General features: G+C 44.6%; 1 long non-coding RNA gene across 1 annotated transcript in view; it reads right to left on the bottom strand.

Annotated features, from left to right (window-relative positions):
* Window positions 1-15,204, bottom strand: part of LOC138247304 (uncharacterized) — a 176,978-nt gene extending 161,774 nt beyond the window's left edge. The window contains exon 1 of the long non-coding RNA XR_011194423.1: window positions 15,049-15,204. This is a non-coding gene — a long non-coding RNA (uncharacterized lncRNA). The remainder of the gene's footprint in view (window positions 1-15,048) is intronic.
* Between the last annotated feature and the right edge of the window lie 4,491 nt (window positions 15,205-19,695).

The following is a 19,695-nucleotide window of genomic DNA, read 5'->3' as shown; positions in this document are numbered from 1 at the left end:
GTGTAAATGTAAGGTTGATGCATGTATTTGTGTGTATGGTGTTGTGGGTCGAGGTGGGGGTGTTGCGTGTGTGTGTCACTCTCTTTTCCCTCCCCCCTCCCCTGTGTGCTAGGTGCAGTACTCACTGTGGTCATCACCGGCGTCTTTGCTGCTCCTGATACAAGAGGAGGTAGACCAGCATCGGCAGGACCTGTAACTCGGGCTCCATGGCGTCCTGGTTGTCCTTAAAGTGTCCAAAGGGGAGTGGTTTCCGTTCCAAGTCCTGTTTCCGCCGTGCTTTTGATTGCATTGGTACCGGCCCGAAAAGGTGGCGGATAGGCGTGTTGTAATACAGTGGGCGGAATCTTGTCTTCCGCCTGTCTGTTGGCGGTGACCGCCGCAGTGTTTGTTTCTACCGCCGTGGCTGTCGGAGTGTTAAAGTGGCTGTCTATGTTGGCAGTTTCCGCTATGGTCGTGATTCCATTTTTGTTACCGCCGGCCTGTTGGCAGTATTACCGCCGCTTTCACACCAACCGCCAGGGTTGTAATGAGGGCCATAGTTACTTGCAAAGCTTTTCAGGCACACTTAATCCATTTGTCTGTGTTGTGTCATTCACATCATTCTCCAACACACTCAAGCATGCCTTAAAGACTACTGTATTTGTCAGCACACTTCAGCCATTAGCTGACTTCACTGTGAGCTGCGGTATGCTGCCCTTTCACAATGAGCAAATCTACACACAAAGAAGTTCCCTTCAGTGCCAGTGAGTACTACTGTAATATGTGTTTTTTGGAGAACAAAAACCACTTTTGCCTTTAGTAAATGTTTTTTTAACACCAGGAAGATTCCTGAACAGAAATATTGTGCAAAAACCATGATAAAACAAAACAAGAATTGCCAAAATGCTTCTGGACAATGCCAGCCTATTGGCTTTGCCAACGCTTGTTTTTAGATGAGACTATGCCCATACTTTCTGTTTAATGGGTACCTACCAGTCTGGAAATAAACAATAGGGAAGTGGAGTATAAGAAAAACTGAAATGCTCCGAATGAGCAAAGAAAATACCTGTTGCCTTTTCTATCTGTGGGTGCCTACTTGACATGCTAAGTTCCATGCACAGTTGGTGATTGTTTTCTTCTTCTAATCTTCATTGATTGCAGGAGCAGCTCATGGGGCTTTGTTGGGGGTGGGTCGGCATGGGAGGTTTCGGGGGACACAAAGGGCACCGGGGGGTGAATTATCATTATTTTTTTAAATCTAATCTCTTACCTGCAAATGCAATCTTGTCTTTTAGTTTACACCATGAAAGACATTTTTGGCAAGAGATTTGATTGCAGAATGAATGGGTGATATCCATCCACCCACAGCAGTTCACCCGTCTCCCACTCTATCCATTTGCATGCCCACTCACACATACCTTTCTGCCCCTGGCTTTATAGTGTACACTATTTCATGCAATGGAACGTTTGCTTTCGGTGTTAGTAGTACAAGTATTCGATCAAACAGTCGTATATGAAAAGTGTTGTATGGTGACAAATCGGGACTGGCTGCAAATGTCACACATAACAAGTGCCCCATTGGAAGCCATGCCTGCAACACTCCACCACAAACTGTAACTAGACACACGTTTGAAATGATTTTCACCATTTGTAATGCAACAACCTCCTACCATCCATCTCAATTAACTTGAATTAAATACTGTATTGGCCTTGAGCTGTCTCAGATTATGCCTGAGTAGGTCATCCAGTTTGGGCGTACTCTTTTCAATCTGGTCTATCTAGTCCTGCATTTATAATGTGAAAACAAACAAGCATGTTATTGAGAAGTACAAAATAGGACATACTCATTCCTGTCATTCATCAAGTGAGAACTGTCATCTGAAAAAGTGCTGCTATGGCATTTCATCTGGCACTTGTTGCTTATGTGGGTTCTCATATTTCAAGGGTATGTTATGTTATCTATCTGGCCCTTTTATGGCGCACGACTGGCACCAGTGTGGCATCATGGCACTGTAACTGTCAGGAACGATCTGAGGTGAACCTAAATGTTTTGTTAGAGAAGTGTGTAATTGTCGAATATCCGATGTGCAAAGTGTTGCTGTTCATGTGGGTGTTCATGTTTCAAGGGTATTTGAGAAATCAGTCACACTTCATTCAGCTTTATTTTATATGAAAGTTGTTGCGTTTTTGTCTAGAAGATATAGCACCCTTTTTTGTATTGTGGTTAGTGAGAGTTTTTTGGAGGTTTAATGGGTATCCTTTAGGGCAAGGAAAATTGAACAGCCACATTTTTATGGCCTTTCAAAAATCAAGGTTATTATTAAGTTTCTTTATCTAGCTGGGGAAGGAGTCCCACAGCTTGTTGGCTGGGCAAGACAAAGTGCACATTATCAGACAGGTTTTCCTAAACGTGGCACTTTCAGTTGTAGGAGTATGATGGAAAGGAGAAAGTGCTCAAGGAATTTTTGTTGTCGGAATATTGGTTTTATACCAAACAGTGCAAGGTGCTTAGAATACAATATAGCAAGACACAGGAAGTCAGTGCAAGATTAAAAGGGCAGAGTGCTCTGGCCTTAGGGTTGCAAGTACAGGCATAGTCTGACTGCGAAGAGGCAAATCCATTAGAATGTATGAATGAGAGATTCCTCCAAGGCTAAGTTGATGTGCATAGTACAGTCATAAGAGCTCAAACCAGGTTGTGTATTTAACTCTGTGGGGGAAGTCTGGTAGGGGGAAATTTGACTTCAGAGTTGGAGCATATTTTTGATAATGTGATGAGAGCAGCTATTTGTAGCTCCAGAGTACAAGTTGCATGAAGCATGCCTCTCAGGCTTTTGTTGAGTTTATATAGGGGAAAAAAACACATAATGGGTGGATTGCTTGAATTATTGTCAGACACTGGTAATTACCCTGCACGGCAATCCAGTCCATCAATTGCAGTCCAGAGTAATTACCAGTGACTATGATTAATTCAATCAATCCACCCTCACTTTTTTATTTCCTCAATGTGACACTCCAGGTGTGAAAGGTAGTCCCAGATATTGGCCCTTTCTCACTGTGCAATATGACTCATCTTGAGCCCTACTGATGAGGCCCAAATAGGTCGAAACTGGTGTGGGGTTACCTGTGTTCGCATTTAGAGATGATTTCTCCTGGCACTTGGGATTGGCCTGTTCCTACTGAAGAAGGACAAATTCTGATTTGAACATGGCAGGTTCCTGTCTGGGGTGGCATAGTAGGCAAAGAAATCATGGCCTGGATTGTAGCCCAGAGTAATTACCGGTGGCTAATATTGATTCAAGAACTGCACCTTAACTTTTTTGTTTCCCTCAGTGTTCATTAAGGCAGCACTTCTCATACGTCTGCATGACAGGCTGGGATCAGGGCAGGTCAGGATCAGAGCAGGTCAGTATCTCTTGTACCACTGGCCAGTTTCCACATTTAATGATTTGGGTGTTTTTTGGGTTGAGCTTAAGGTAGCTGATGGTTAACCGTTTTCTCCACCGCAATCAGCCATAGAGACAAGTCATAGATTCACTGAGGTTGTTGAATTTGAGGATGATCAGTGTGTCATCAGCATAGATGTGACAGGACAAAGCAAAGGATTAAATCAGTCCAGGCAAAAGGCTGGGATAGAAGTTAGTAAAGAAGGGAATGATTAATAGATGAGCCCTGGGGAATGTTGGAGATTTTAGTGAGATGATGTGGCTATGAATGGAAAGGAAAGACATAATCTAATTAATGCCTTTTCCTTGGATGCCTACATTCTCCTATCAGGTCAGAAATGTTGGGTAATGGACGTGTCAAAAGCAGTGGAGAGGTCTGTTAGGAGAAAAGTGGTTTGGTCTATTAGCATCTGCCTGTGTTCTTAATTCATCCACTGAAGAAATTGTGATAGACTGGAAGCTGGCATGTGCATCTATAGTGGTGTAAATTTCAACTGTGTATTCTCACATTTGGATGTTGGCTGTATTTTCAAATATGTTTGCCAAGTATCATCTGTCTGTAGTTCACATGGCTATTTGCACCCAGGCCAGGTTTCTATAGAGGTGGTCTCTTATATAAGAATTTTAGCTCTTTTTACATGATACCTGTAGTATACAAGTGATTGGTAATCATTTGTATGGCTTCTGCAATAAGTTTGATAGATAGAATTTTCTTGACAATAGCCTAGGGTCATGGCTTATCTGGTGATCCATGTTTTTGCTTTCTCGTAACATCAATATCTTACTTACAATGTTTCTTTCTTTTGTTTGGGATGTGCTTCTGGTTTGGTGTATTTGTTGTTTGTTGGTACCCTAGGGATTAGGATGGTGCACATATATTTGTTATTTTTCTTTGAAATGAGTCGCCACCAGAGTGTGTGATGGAATTGATTCAATGGACTGAGCTGTTTAGTCTTTCAATTCAAAGAAACTTCCAGAGACCCCTTTTGAAGGGAGCAATGCAAAGGTGGGGTCAGAGGAGTGATATTTTTCATTTTTGCTGTTGCTCTGTAAATGTGGAGTTGGGGTATGTATCCGTTCTGCTTTCTAGATATAGGTTTTTCTTACTTTACATCAGAGAGCTCTGTTTGTGGCATGGAGTGTTCCATGCACCTTATTGAAACTTTTTAACTGACCTGGTTGAAATCAGGTGTGATGCTGTTTGACTGCCATTCTCTGAAATTTGGAAATGCTATTGTCGTGCAATTCAACGATTTGGGGTCTCATTTATGTTTCTGTAAATATGTTTATGTATTGGTTTGTTCTATTTTAATATATTTTTCTCCTGTTAGGCATATAGTATGTGCTCTTGTAATGTTCTGAACCAGAATGTTTATTTTCAAAGGAAACAATGACCAGTCATTGTGGAGGTGTGCTGTACATTGGCTGGAGTTTCTTCTAATCCTCCATTAAACTTCTATTTTGGATAAATCTGCAATCTTCCTGGTATTCCTTTGAATTTAATTTCATGTGAGTTTAGAGAATAATTTTCAGAGTTGTCGTCAGAATTTCCAAGGTGTCCAATGTCAGCATTTTCCCACATATTTAAGTGTTCTTGGAAGAAGTTGCCTTTTGTAATCGCGCTCTTCTGGGCTCATAATACTGGAAAGAAAGGCATGATGGGCATGCCACGTTAGGGCTAGAGGATTAGTGGTGGTCGGGCTGCTGGTGTTTTTGAAAATGTGTCCAAGGGTTTGTACTGCAGAGCGCTTTGCGTCAGTAATAAACTTTTCCAGTTCGAAACATGTAAATTTGGATAGTCGTCCTTTTGAAGGACGCTCCTCTGATTCCTCGACTCGAGCCATGTATTACAATCATCCTGGACACCGATGTCTACGTGGATTAACCTGAGGTTCTAAATGGAACCTCTGAAATTTTTTACAAAATATGGTTCTTCGAGGTGTTTGGTGGTGGTTTAGGGCTTTTTTATGCAACACTTCCTACCCAGCTAAGCATGCATTTTTTCTTGTTAATCTTATATCCGCAGTGTATGGGGCTGTGTCATCTGCTAGCCATGTTTTGGTTAAAAAAATCCAGTTTCCTTGCATGTCTGTGATTAGGTTATACATATTGTTTTTTGCATTACATAGATGTTGAACTGATAAGCTTACATTTGTGTTTTTTTCAGAATTGTTGGGTTTGGGCAATTGGACGTTGGCTGGTCAGTATGTGCTGCTTATTTATTAAAAGATGTGATATTAATTAGCAGATCAAGTACTTTAATTCAGTTGCAGTCCTGGGTCGCACAGGGACACCAGACACACTGTGGTTGAGGCATACAAGTTACGGCTTTATTTTACTTGACACCTTGATGGATTGGCGCCTGTGCTGTGTATGCAAGGTAGCAGCCATATTTCTGTTGACTGCATTCATATGTTAATTTTGGCCATGTCTTTATCAAGAGAAATTGGGCATTGGATATTGGGCTTTCGGATGGTGGAATTGTCTGTTTGCATAGCTTGGGGGAGGGGTCTAGTGTCTTGGGTGGTGCATAATTTGGGGAGGGAAGGGCAATAGGTTTTGTGATTGGATTGTGGGCTAGGCAAGTGTAAGAGAGCGCCGGAGGAATTCCAATCATGGCGCTCTTCGAACGCCTCGCCGGATCAACAACCCCGTCGTCATGGAGACGCATCGGGAAGGAGACGGAAGTCGGCCCCGGAGTTCCGGGTGGCCGAGAGTGAAGAAGGACACAGCGGGACCAGACGAGACGCCTCCTCAGGACGTATCACAGACCCCGAGGGAGAGACGAGCGAGCAACGAGCGAGGGAGAGAAACGCCGAGCCAGAACCCCGAGAAGAGACGGAGGAAAGGACGGAAGAACCACCCCGAGAGGAGACGAAGGACGCGACAGCCTGCCACGGCCCAGGAGGGTCGTGGCTGGACAAGGAAACCTGCCGCCAAGATACCGGAACGCGCCACCTGGAAAGAAAAAGGAAAGGAAAGAAATAAGCAACCCACCTGAGACGGATAGAGACCCGAGAGGGAGAGAAGGAAAGAAAAAGAGAACCCAGAACCACCGGTTACTCACAGACCATTCTAAGTTATTCTTCCCCTTTTCTGCCGCTAAGAACAATAAAGAGCCCGTAAACCCCTGGAAAGGGGTAGTTAAGCTCAGTGTTTGTGTCCTCTATCACCCCTACACCGCACCCATCGCCTACAGTGGTGTCAGAAGTGGGATTGGACGGATACGGGATAATGGAGGACAGGTCCAGTATGGAAGAAATGATTAAACAGTTGGCCGAAGGGCAGCGCCATCTCCAGCTAGTCTGGGAAGCCCAGCAACGAGAGGCCAAGGAGGATAGAGAGGCCCTACAGTCGGCCTTGAAAAGTCAGGCCACCATTATGGCCAATAATCAGCTAGTCCATGAGACTGCCATACAAAAGCTGACCGACACTATAGCCGCAAGTAAGGTGCATCCCAATGTGCCAAGTTCCGTCCTACAAAAATACCATGAAGGAGAAGACCCTGACTCGTTTTTTATAAACTTTGAGAGAGTCGCTTCCAGTGCTCAATGGCCGGCAGAAAGGTGGGGTCAGTATATAGCTCCCCTCCTGACAGGAACCCTCCAATCCGCATATCAGGCCGCAAACCCAGGAGGTGTCACCCCGTATGCCGAGATAAAAAAGAGTATTTTGGAACGAGTCGGACATGATGTCGAATACTATAGAACTAGATTCCGGAAAGTAAGATGGGGACCCCAGGAAGACCCTCGGACATACTATTACCGGGTGAAGGATCTAGGGTTGAAGTGGCTGGGACCACTAGGAGCGGAACATGAGGACATAATTAAGACGATTATTCTGGAACAGTATCTAGATTCTCTACCGCCCCATACCCGACACTGGATCCGACAACACCCCAATATTGATACTGAGACAGCGGTTGATCTAGCTTGTGCTTATCACCGATCGGGAGAGGGTAAACCACAACCCGTTCGCCCCATGGGGAAACCACCAATAACTCCTACTCAATTCCACACACGACAAGCAACCGAAGAGACCGGCCTACCTAGGAACCCGGAGAGAAGCCCGATGCAGCAACCCCAATGTTTTAACTGTGGGGAGTGGGGCCATATCGCTTGTGGATGTCCCAGAAAGCGGGAGGGTATAGAGCCAATGGAGATAGGCATGACTAGAGGCAGAGTCTTATGCCTAGGAAAGAGCGGCGGGTCCTTTAAATACCCCCTGATGATCAACGGAAAACTTGTTATGTCCTTAATAGACTCCGGGTGTAGCCAGTCAGTAGTCCGACGTAGTCTGGTTCAACAGATACCACCCCCTGAGGACCAATGGGTTACGATATGCTGTGTCCATGGAGATCGAGCCCAGTATCCGCTTCTCAACGTAGACATAGGCTGGGACGGACATATAGACAGTCTGCCTGTGGGGCTCATGGACAACCTAATAGAGGAGTGTGTAATAGGAACGGACTATCAAAGGTTCGACGACCTTTTAGACAAGACCAGACAGAAAAACCCAGTGGACAACTGGTGGGGTGACGCACCATTCCGAGATGATACTATACCTAGCCATCCCACTAGACGGAAGTTAACACGAAAGGAGAGGCGAATGGAGAAACAGAGACACGTCTGGCGACAAGACCAACAAAACAAAGAAGGGGTCATGGCCCTCCTAGACACAGCCCCCACATCGTTTAGGATGAGTCAACACGAGGATCCCACCTTAAAACATGCTTGGAAAAATGCTAAAACCGCCTCGACTGGAGAGGTAGGTCCTTACTTCTTGACCTCAAAAGATCTGCTATATAGGGTCACCACCAAAACAAATGAGGAGAAAAGACAGCTCGTCGTTCCCGAATCCTACCGAACCCAGGTACTCTTCCTAGCCCACAACCAACCAGGGGGAGGACATTGTGGCAGGGAGAAAACGGAAGAATACTTACTCAGGCGGTTTTACTGGCCGGGAGTATATGCCCATATCAGAAGGTACTGCGCTCAATGTCCTAAGTGCCAACTTGTGGAACCAGGAACCCTCCGTAAAGCACCATTGCAACCCCTACCTCTGATTGATATACCATTCAAACGGGTCGGTATGGACATAGTAGGTCCTCTTTTACCATCTAGTAAAGGGCATACCCACATTCTCGTGCTCGTAGACTACGCAAGTAGGTACCCCGAGGCCATTCCCCTTTCCAGCACCACTACGAAAAACGTAGCACAAGCTATGATATCTTTCTTTTCCCGGGTAGGATTTCCCGAAGAAGTCCTTACGGACCAGGGAACCCCATTCATCTCAGGACTAATGAAACAAATCTGTACATCCCTAGGGGTTCAACAGATAAAAACGTCTGTCTACCATCCCCAAACGGATGGATTGGTCGAACGGTATAATCGCACCATAAAAACCCTCTTAAGAAAAGTGGTGAATGAGACAGGTAAGGACTGGGACCAGAAGCTTCCCCTAGTATTGTACGCGATAAGGACACATGAACAATCCTCTACGGGGCATAGCCCGTTTAAATTGGTATTTGGGAGACAGCCAAGAAACCTTCTAGATATGGCCGTGGAACTCTGGGAGGAGGAAGAGAACGAAGAACGTCCTATCCTAGACTATGTCCATAAACTAAAAACCCAACTCCAATCAGTATGGGAGGACGTAAGGCAGCATCTAACAGAAGCCCAAAATAACCAAAAGACTTACTATGACCAGGGTACCAAACTCAGGATCTTACAACCCAATGACAAAGTGTTAATCCTCAGGCCCACCTCAGAGCACAAATTAATTGCCAAATGGCAGGGACCATACAAAATCTTAAAAAGAGTTACCCCCGTTACCTATTTATTAGAATTAAGAAATAATCCGAGGCGAACCCAGATTTACCACATTAACCTATTAAAGAAATGGGAAGAACCCGCAGGCGATAACTTAGCATTAGCGAGGGGATGTCTGATCACGCCGACTCAACCTTTAGGGTTGGAATTGTGCCCCACCTCACTGTATGACCCTCAACAGCTCCCCAAAATCAGTGAGTCCCTTTCCGAGATAGAGACCCGACAAATGACGGAGTTAGTCCACCGTCATGCCTATTTTTTTTCTGAACTACCGGGGAAAACAGCACTAGTCCAGCATCACATTAGAACCCCGGAAGGAAGAGTAGTACGACAACGACCTTATCGAATTCCCGAGGCACGGAAAACCCTCATAGAAGAGGAAGTCGATAAAATGTTGCGTTTAGGAGTTATTGAAACGTCTACCAGCCCGTGGTGTTCTCCGATTGTCATAGTGCCGAAGCCGGATGGCTCTATCCGCTTCTGCATTGACTTCCGGAAGCTCAATGAGATATCCCTTTTTGATACATACCCCATTCCTCGGGTAGACGAAGTCTTGGAGAAGATAGGGCAAGCCCGATATATGACTACGATTGATCTGACAAAGGGGTATTGGCAGATCCCCTTAGCACCCTCTGACAAAGAAAAAACGGCGTTCGTATCCCCTTCAGGCCTGTATCAATTCACGGTGCTCCCTTTCGGGCTTCATGGTGCCCCAGCAACGTTCCAACGACTAATGGATCAACTGCTAAGACCCTATCATGATTTTACAGCCGCCTATCTTGATGATATTGTTATTTTTAGTTCTACCTGGTCTACCCACCTCCTTCACCTGGACAAAGTGTTCTCCGCACTATCCGCAGCCGGGCTTACCGCCAGCCCAAAAAAATGTGTACTAGGTCAGACCCAGATAGCCTACCTAGGTTACGTTATTGGGAATGGGCTCTTGAGTCCCCAAAAGGATAAAGTAGCCACCATTCGACAGATCCCCCTACCTACCACAAAGAAGGAACTTCGCTCCTTTCTGGGGCTAGTTGGATACTATCGAAGGTTCATCCCTCAATACTCTACTATCACAGCCCCCCTTACGGACCTCCTAAAAAAACAATATCCGACGGTCCTACCTCCTTTTTCCCCCTCCCAACTTCAGGGATTCCAGTGGCTCAAGGAAGCCCTTACAACCGAACCAGTATTGCGTTGTCCCGATTTTGCCAGGCCCTTCCATCTTTTTACGGACGCATCCAATGTCGGGTTAGGGGCCGTGTTGGCACAACCTGACCGCCAGGGTCATGAACACCCGATAGTCTACATCAGTAGGAAGCTATTACCTAGGGAAACGAACTACCCCACTATAGAAAAAGAATGTTTAGCCATTAAATGGGCAATCGAATGTTTACAGTATTACCTCCTGGGACGCCCATTCATCCTCTTCACCGATCATGCGCCTTTGACATGGTTGGCTTCCCATAAGGACACCAATTCCAGAGTCCTCCGCTGGTTCCTTGAACTGCAACCCTTTACTTTTCAGATCCGCCATATCCCTGGGGCTCGCCAATGTCCCGCAGACTTCCTCTCCCGCTGCCCTGACTCCTCGGGCCTATACCAGTCCCGATCGTGGGAAGGGGTGTGTAAGAGAGCGCCGGAGGAATTCCAATCATGGCGCTCTTCGAACGCCTCGCCGGATCAACAACCCCGTCGTCATGGAGACGCATCGGGAAGGAGACTGAAGTCGGCCCCGGAGTTCCGGGTGGCCGAGAGTGAAGAAGGACACAGCGGGACCAGACGAGACGCCTCCTCAGGACGTATCACGGACCCCGAGGGAGAGACGAGCGAGCAACGAGCGAGGGAGAGAAACGCCGAGCCAGAACCCCGAGAAGAGACGGAGGAAAGGACGGAAGAACCACCCCGAGAGGAGACGAAGGACGCGACAGCCTGCCACGGCCCAGGAGGGTCGTGGCTGGACAAGGAAACCTGCCGCCAAGATACCGGAACGCGCCACCTGGAAAGAAAAAGGAAAGGAAAGAAATAAGCAACCCACCTGAGACGGATAGAGACCCGAGAGGGAGAGAAGGAAAGAAAAAGAGAACCCAGAACCACCGGTTACTCACAGACCATTCTAAGTTATTCTTCCCCTTTTCTGCCGCTAAGAACAATAAAGAGCCCGTAAACCCCTGGAAAGGGGTAGTTAAGCTCAGTGTTTGTGTCCTCTATCACCCCTACACCGCACCCATCGCCTACAGCAAGATGATGCTTTTTCATGTGCCTTAGCAGTGTGTATGAGGGGGGATGGGGCCAAGGTGCAGCAGTGTGTTGACAAGGGTCTTTCTCCAGCTTCACATTACAAAGATGCATTAATTATCTGACAAAGAGCTGCTAAATCTTTAATCTGCAGAAGGTATAAAGAAAATGCCTATAGATTAATGTCATGCTGGATCCTTACGCCTGTAAGACAGAAGACAATATTTAGTAGCTCAAACCAAGCCACAGGAGATGTAAAGAGATTGAGTCATACCTACACAAATGGGGGCAGATTTATGGAAAGGGGTGCTGCACCGAGTGCAGCGCCACTTTCCCTGCGCCCCTTAGCAGCCCCCTACTGCCATCATGTTTGTGCCGTATTTAAAATACGGCACACCATGGCGCAGGGTAGGGGGCAAGAGAGTAATTTCTAATGACTCTATTGATGTACTCTGCAGGAGTAGTATGAAACTGTTGGCGTAATAAATGGCGCAAGGAAATCCTGTAGATTTCCTTGCACCATTTTACCAGCTCACCTAACGGGGGAACACCCCCTTTGCATATATTATGCCTGGCACAGGTATAATGTAGCACAAAGGATTACAGGGGGGTGCAATGCAGGCATTACCCCACCCTGTAAATAAGGCATGGGATTTTGGCCTTTTTGGGCCACATTAACATCAAAATAACTGACGTTAATGTGGCACATGGTGGGGTAGGGGCCTATAAATATGCCCCATTGTGTCATTTTCACTGGAGTCCCAGGTTTATGTTTTTACTTCCTCATCATGTGTTCCTGGCCCGAAAAACTTAAAATCAAGGTGCTAAAATAGAATAAACAACTTGGCACTCAGAGGATACATTAAGTCATTGCACTGATCAACCGCATCAGCATATGTTGATGATTTTGTTGCAGCAAATGTGCACTCAGGGTATTGCCACACTAATTTTTAAAAATATGGAAATTTTTTAAAATATGCAAAACCTCTCCTAAAGTATGCTCTTTCAAATCTATTACCTTGTCTGTAATATGTGGAGTCCCTCATCACTTTATTATTTTGCCTTCACTATTCAGTCTCTGCATGGAAGAAATTGGTCAGGCCCTCCCAGAAAAAGAAATCAAGGCACACCTTTGTGCTGACAACACTTAAAACTTTTTCAAAGTATCTAATGCATGTGGCACAAAAAAATGAACCTTTCCTTGAAAAACTGACAAACTGGATGAAATTGTTTTCCTTAAGACTGAATCCACCAAAGAAGTGGGTTCCTCCTCCTCCTCTACATCATGGAAACCCCAAAATTACTCTCTCAACATTAACACCATATCATCACTGCCAGCCTGGCACCCTCTGCTAAATTGTTGAGCTGCACTAAGGACCATAATCTCGCTATATTACCCCACATCACCAACCTTCAAAGAACTAAATTATTCTAACCATTTCTACTAAAAGTAAAACGGAATATTAACACAATGGCTTTGTAGCAGCAGTGACTCTAGTCCTTTCGCACCTTCACCAGGGCAATGCCTTACAGGGTGCACAAAATCCATCCTGCCTCCCTTCAAAGCCCTTCTCAGCAAACCAGTCTTCCTCACAAAGATGCAAAAAACAATGAGACCACAATACTGAAAGAACTTTGGGCTAGATGTACTGAGTATTGTAATGGTAACATATGCTATGATTCGGCCTTTGTTATTGATAAAATGCTTTTCATATTTACTAACTCCATTTTATGATTTGAAAATGTTTTTCAGACCCCTAAAATGTGATTTGGAATGGATACAGATTCAAGAACTGGCAGTGGCATGTTATAGATGCCTCTTCCAAAATTGGATCAATATCTGCTGTACCAGTTTTTGTGACCAAAAACATTGGGGCAAATTTAAGAGCCCCTAGCGCCTCCTTGCACCACATTAGCATCATTTTTTTGGACGCTAGTGTGGCCCAATGAGGCCAAAATCGCTGCACCAAACATATAAATGTATACAAAGGGGGCGTTCCCCCCATTAGAGGGGCCAAGAAATGGTGCAATCTGAGAGATTTCTTTGCGTCTTTTTTTTTGGCACTTTTAATGCCTGCACAGACAAGGCGTTACAAGGAAGCACACCATTGTTTACAAAGGGCCTCAACGGGTTTTGCAGGATTAGCGTCAACATTTTTTACTCTAATCCTGCAAAGCTCTGAACTAGCATCAAAAATTCTGAAGCTAGTTCCCTAACTACTGCCATGGTGGGCCGTATCGTAGATACGGTGCACGCATGGTGGCTTTAGGGGGTACGCTAAGGAGCACAAGAAAATTGGCGCTGAACTGGGTGCAGCACCACTTTTCTTAAATCTGGCCTACTGATTTTTAGAAACATCTCAAAGGATATCGAATGACATCTATAGAGCATCTCAATGAAGGTGGTAGCTAATTCACAAAAGGAAAAGCTTCCCCTGTAAAAAAAACATTTGCTTAACAGGACACAGTGGTCCTGGGGATCACTGCCTCTTCTTAAACAAACTTTTTTTTAAATATACTTTTCTCTTTAAATGCAGACCCATTTCCCTAACGGAAAATGGGCTGCATTTAAAAAAATTGTTTGCTTTATTAAAATGCAGTCACAGAAATGATGGTCTGCTGTCCCCAGCAGGCCACCATCTCTGTGATGGCTTCAATTGTAATAAGTCATAATTTACCACCTACCTCATTAAAATGCATGCGGTAGAACGGACCCTGACCCACTATGATTCATAATTATAAGAACTGACATACTAATATACATATATTGGTTTCCTAAAATTCATCAGTGGTCGTAAACTGCGTCCAGTAAATAGTACAAATGGCCTTCTATTGGCTCCCACTTTAACCAGAACTGACTTCAAATGGCCTGAAGCACCTGTAAGGCGCTACACCTTGGCCTCTTCGGGTACCTCTGCAACAAAATACGCACCCCAGGAGTTAAGAAAAGCGCCAGATGTTAATCCTGCCTCCTATTGGAGTACCAAAACACAAAAGAAATAACACGCTGAAACAGTCATTCTCCTGCAAAAATTCATGAATATGGTATCCATTCATAAAGAGAAATTATGAATGATTCCTGACTTGATAACATGTCAAAAAGATATAAAAGTTAACCTTTTAGATATAACCCGGAATTCTTGACTCTGCTATAAATTAAGTTATTGTTTTGGAACACTGCCCATGAATGCTACTAGTTTAGTTGTTACTTGTAAAGCACACCACTGATCTTGTGGTTAGACCCACACTAAACAAATAACTTTAATAAACAACTAAAACATATGATTACAACATACTTTTTTTCCCAAAAGTCACAAAAACAAGAAACAAATGCAGATAAACATATTATTACCGAAGATAACAATATAAGTAATTCAGCATACAGTCTCCTGTGCGTAAAGCAAAAAAATCTCAGCAAAGAATCACACGAGGACCCTGTAACGAAACGTATTATGAATCAAACAAGGTTTGCAGTGTACCCCTTTTGTGAAATCAGATAGATTTTGACAGTTTGGGGGCCAGGAGACCTGCAAGATGTGAACAAAATGTATCTTTACCTGAGGGAAGCAGGAAATGAAAAGCGATGAAATAACAAAACTGACAAAACAAGCATCGGTCGTCGGTTCCAAGGCGGTTGGGTGGGTAGTCTCGGAGGGGTGTGCTGTGTCTTGCCTTCCTGCCTGGGGCCTAGGACACAGGGCACAATAAGCCGCTTTACACCACCTGCACTCTATCTGAATGTGTCAGTTTCAGAAGACGTCCCCGCTGCTATTATTAGTGGGGTAGGCTGCGGCCCCAAGGCGCGCTGACACGCATCAGAAATATCCAAGTGCCAAGGGAGACAAACGCGCAAATATTTGAATCGAGAGGGCTGCAATACATTCTTTCCTATTCATTTTTTTCTCTAACTTAAATGTTATTCTTAAACTGGAGAGACGGTCAGGGCGTCGAGCGTTTCTTGCTACAAAACAACTATGTGCTTTTAATCATAACCAACACAGTGATTATGGTCTGGCTTGACAACGCAGCTGTCACCAGACATCTGAGAACCTCTAAGAGAGGGGCTTTCGCTCCGCTCACATGTTGGGAGCTAGGAGTACATTATAGCTGGGCAGATGTGTGCTTCCACAAAAAAGTGCTTGCCCTCCACACAGCTGTGATCATTTCATTTTTTTATCCAGCAGGCTGTGATTGAATTTTCAGGGACACATACATGTCATTGTAATGCTATTAACGTGTTTTAGATAACTGGATAATTTATGATTTCTTCTCTGGCAGCAACACATATGGGAGGAGGCAGTGATTAAAGTATATGGATTTTTGACCTGACGGCAGTGCATTCATAACTCAGGCCTGTTGGCATTGCCAATGCTTGTTTACAGGATGTTGTTATTGCTTCCGTGCTGACTGTTAGGGAACAAATCTGCAGGTGTCAGCTGTGGCATCAAATATAAGTGGAAGTGCTGAGACAGGCCACTGGAGAGTAATAAGTACATTCAATCAGAAGTGTGGCACAGTTAAAATGGAGGGGCCCATTTTATTTGTAGATTGAAAACTGTGCTTAATTTGAGCCGATGGTTGCCGATTATAATTGGGGCCCCACACTTATTTCCCACATCAGACATTTCCCGAGAGCCAGTGAGGGGAAAACAAACACAGCATGGAGAGGAGGAAGAGAAAGAAGCAAAACCTGTCACAAAGGGAGAAAGCAGGAAGCTTCAAGAGGGAGATAAGCGGGCAGGGATTGTAGTGAATTAAAGAGGCATGAGGAGGATTTAAGGCTACCACACTTGGTATTTTGGTGTGCCTACATTCAATAGCGCTGACTGCAGGCTTCTAAACAGATATTTCAGCACCAGCACGTATTCTTTTACAAATTAAGCACTGAGCAGAAATATAAAAATGAGTACACGGAGGTGGAAAGGAATATAGAAGAAGATGTCTGGCTATGCATTGGATGTATGTAGTTGTTTCAGATTTGTCCTGCAATAAACATCGAATTGCTCAATATAAGTTGAATAGGATTTGAGGCACACATGCATGGTTGGGTGTACTGTAGGTGCATGAGTTCTAATGTAGAGTCAAACGATTATGGGGGGGAGCAGTCAGCAGAGTCAGTACCTTTGCTTAGAGAGCACCCAGGGAGAAACCTAATTTGGCATTCCCTCCCAAGCATCCTCTTTAACTGTGTGTGTTGAAAAAATGGGACAGGTAGTGAGAGGGTGAATGTTAGAAACTGAGTTGTTGATTAACTAGGGTATTGAGCCCTGGTTAAGCAGCAACCACAGTTCTAATCTGGGAAAGGTACAGGCAAACTCTAAATTAACCCTTGCTCACCCTCTGCTAGCTTGGTACAGAACAGCCAGGCTAAACTTAGAGGCAGTGTGTAAAGTATTTGTGCAACACTTTAAAAAGTAAAACAGTGAAAACACCACAAACAAATTGCACACCAGGTTAGAAAAATAGATCAAGATTTAATATATAAAAGAAGACCAAAACAACAAACATCCAATTAGTAGAACCAGAGATATTGAATTTCAAAGTTTTAGGTACAAAAAGCAGCAAGAAGCACAAAGTGCTAATGGGGATGTCTAGTTGCACTGGACCAGGACAAAGTCACAATTTCAGGCCGACTGCAATGGAGCATGAGTCAGCTATGGATTAGGCCAGATGAACAAAGTTCCTTAAGTCCTGGTTGCGTGGTATTGCATGGATCTGTGTTAAAGACACGTGGCACAGCAAAGATGATGTGTCAGATCGAGATGAAACAAAATTGCAGTGCGCGGTCCTGTTGCATTAAATTGAGTGTCCTGCTGATGGGGCTTACGGAGCGAAGCCTGGTGTAGAGGATGCGTTGTGCAATCAAGGCAATGTATCAGTCCTGATGAGCGATGAAGCAGTAATGAGGAGTTTATGTGTTGTCGAGGCTGCCGTCAACAGGAGATGCAAGTGCTTGCAACAGGAAAAGTGTCATATGCGGCAGTTCGGAAGGCGATGCACTGAATCCAATATGCAGGATGCGGCAGCAATGCAAGCCTTTTGCAATGGGTCCAATCCATGAAGCAGTGGAAATGCATCAGTTCTGCTCAAGGATGCACCAATTTAGAAAGGAGATGCATTGACTCTGCTTGAGGAAGCACTGTTTAGCGGAGGTGATGTGTCTGTTCCACTAATAAGTACATTGGGGCGCACTTACAAGGGTCCAAGACTTCGGCGACACCACTTGGCAGGATTGACTCACAAATGGCAGAGTCTGGGTGCAGAAGCAGGGTGGTTAGAAGCCTGTTATGTCCCTGAGACTTCAGATCAGGAGCCCTGTCAACTAGCCTTTGGAGTCACCCTAGGTTCTGGGTTCAAGTGATGAAGGTCCAATCCTTCTCTCCCAGGAAAAGGTCAGCAGGTCAGCAGAGCAAAGCGGCAGTCCGGCATATTGGCAGGTCTTCAGCAGCACAGCAGTCCTTCTCTCTGGCAGAGTATACACAGGTCCAGAAGTGTACTGAAGTGGTGGTAGCTGAGCTCCAGTACTTATACCCAATAGGGCCTTTGATGTGAGGAGACTTCAAAGGCAGGCCTTTGAAGTGCACAAAGCTCCTGCCTTTTTGCCCTGGCTCCAGACCCACTACAGGGGGCAGGACACAGCCTATTCAGTTGTAAGGGAGGATTGGTCCAGCTCTTCCCTCCCTTCCTTCCAGGATGGCCCATCAAGTTACCTCTAGGCTGCCATTGTTTGTGGCTGTCTGGAGGGAATATACAAAGCTCAGCTGTCATCCCCCCAGACATGTGTGATACAAGTTGGTGTTCGTCCCCGATGATGAAATGGTTTGCATGATTAACTCTGTAATAGGAAGATAATTTATTTGGGATGTGAAGAGGAATATCAACATCGGGGATAATTGAATATTGATATTTCAAAATATAAGTGAACATGCCTTTGGTTTTGGGGGGACACACTTACTGCAAGTAGGATGCAGTGGAAAGGAAGCCATATTTAAGTCAAAACATCTCGTGTTTATAGGGTACTACCTGAAAATATAATTTCTGTCCTGATGATGACCCCTTTATGATTGGTTCTTCTTGTGGGGTCGAAACGTTGACAACTTACTGTGGGTTAATGTATGATGAAATAGGTGACTGCAGGACACCTCGATTGAAGGGGTCCTTTTTGAAGATCGCTTTAATTTTTAAGCACAATTCTGTACATATTGCATATATCACCTGGCACAAATTTGTCACGTTATTCACATTCACGACGCCGTTACTATAAGAGCACCTGAATAGACTGACTAATGAATGTATTGTGAGAAATGTTATTTAAATAAAAGGAAAATGTATTAGATCAACTTTGTTGATAAAGGTAATACATTCTTGCCGTGGAGGTTAAGGGTTATACTTCCCCTTTGGGGCCTTGAAATCTCTTGCTATATCCCCCCAGACGTAATCAGAGACAGGCAGCAGGCACCAAATGGTTGAAGGAAGAAAATGGCAACTTTCTAAAAGTGGCATTTTCAGAATTGCAATTTAAAACCTAACTGCATCATAAGTTAGGATTTTAAATTGTGATTCCATAGACACCATACTTAGAAGAATGATCTCTTCCTGTTTGGAAATAACACATATAAAATGTAATAATGCAAATGTAATGTTATCCTTTGGAAGAGATAGTCCTTGCAGTAGTGAAAAGCAAATTTGAGAATTTTTCACTACTAGGACATGTAAAACCTAAAGGTACATGTCCTGCCTTTTACATACATTGCACCCTTCCCTCTTGATTAACCAGGACCTATGTTAGAGGTGACTCATGTATAAAAAGGGAAGGGTTTCACCGGCCAAAAGGATTATTTTGCCAAGTCGACTTGGCAGGGCAAAACTGTATAAACAGGCTCTGCAATGGCAGGTCTGATTCATGGTTAAAGTGCTACTTATTTGGGCAGTACAATCAGTGCTGCAGGCCTACAAGTAGCATCTAATTTACAGGCTCTGGGTACCTGTAGTGCAGTGGTAAAGTGCACCGAGTCCCAATACCAGCAGAAAAAAGTGTAGGGGGCAGGCAAAATGTTGGGGGGGTAGACCACCCTAAGACTGTCAGGTCTAACAGTGAAGGTGCAATTGAAAGGAAATACTTGAAAGGAAAAGCAGCCAAAATGCAGACTCTGGCACCCACTACCTCCAGAAACAATGTTTAAATGTGCTATTTTGTGCAGGCA

The sequence above is a fragment of the Pleurodeles waltl genome, chromosome 7 (genome assembly GCF_031143425.1).
Source record: "Pleurodeles waltl isolate 20211129_DDA chromosome 7, aPleWal1.hap1.20221129, whole genome shotgun sequence".
Lineage (NCBI taxonomy): Eukaryota > Metazoa > Chordata > Amphibia > Caudata > Salamandridae > Pleurodeles > Pleurodeles waltl.
Note: the sequence above shows the minus strand (reverse complement) of the source record. Positions and strands in the feature narration are given on the sequence as shown.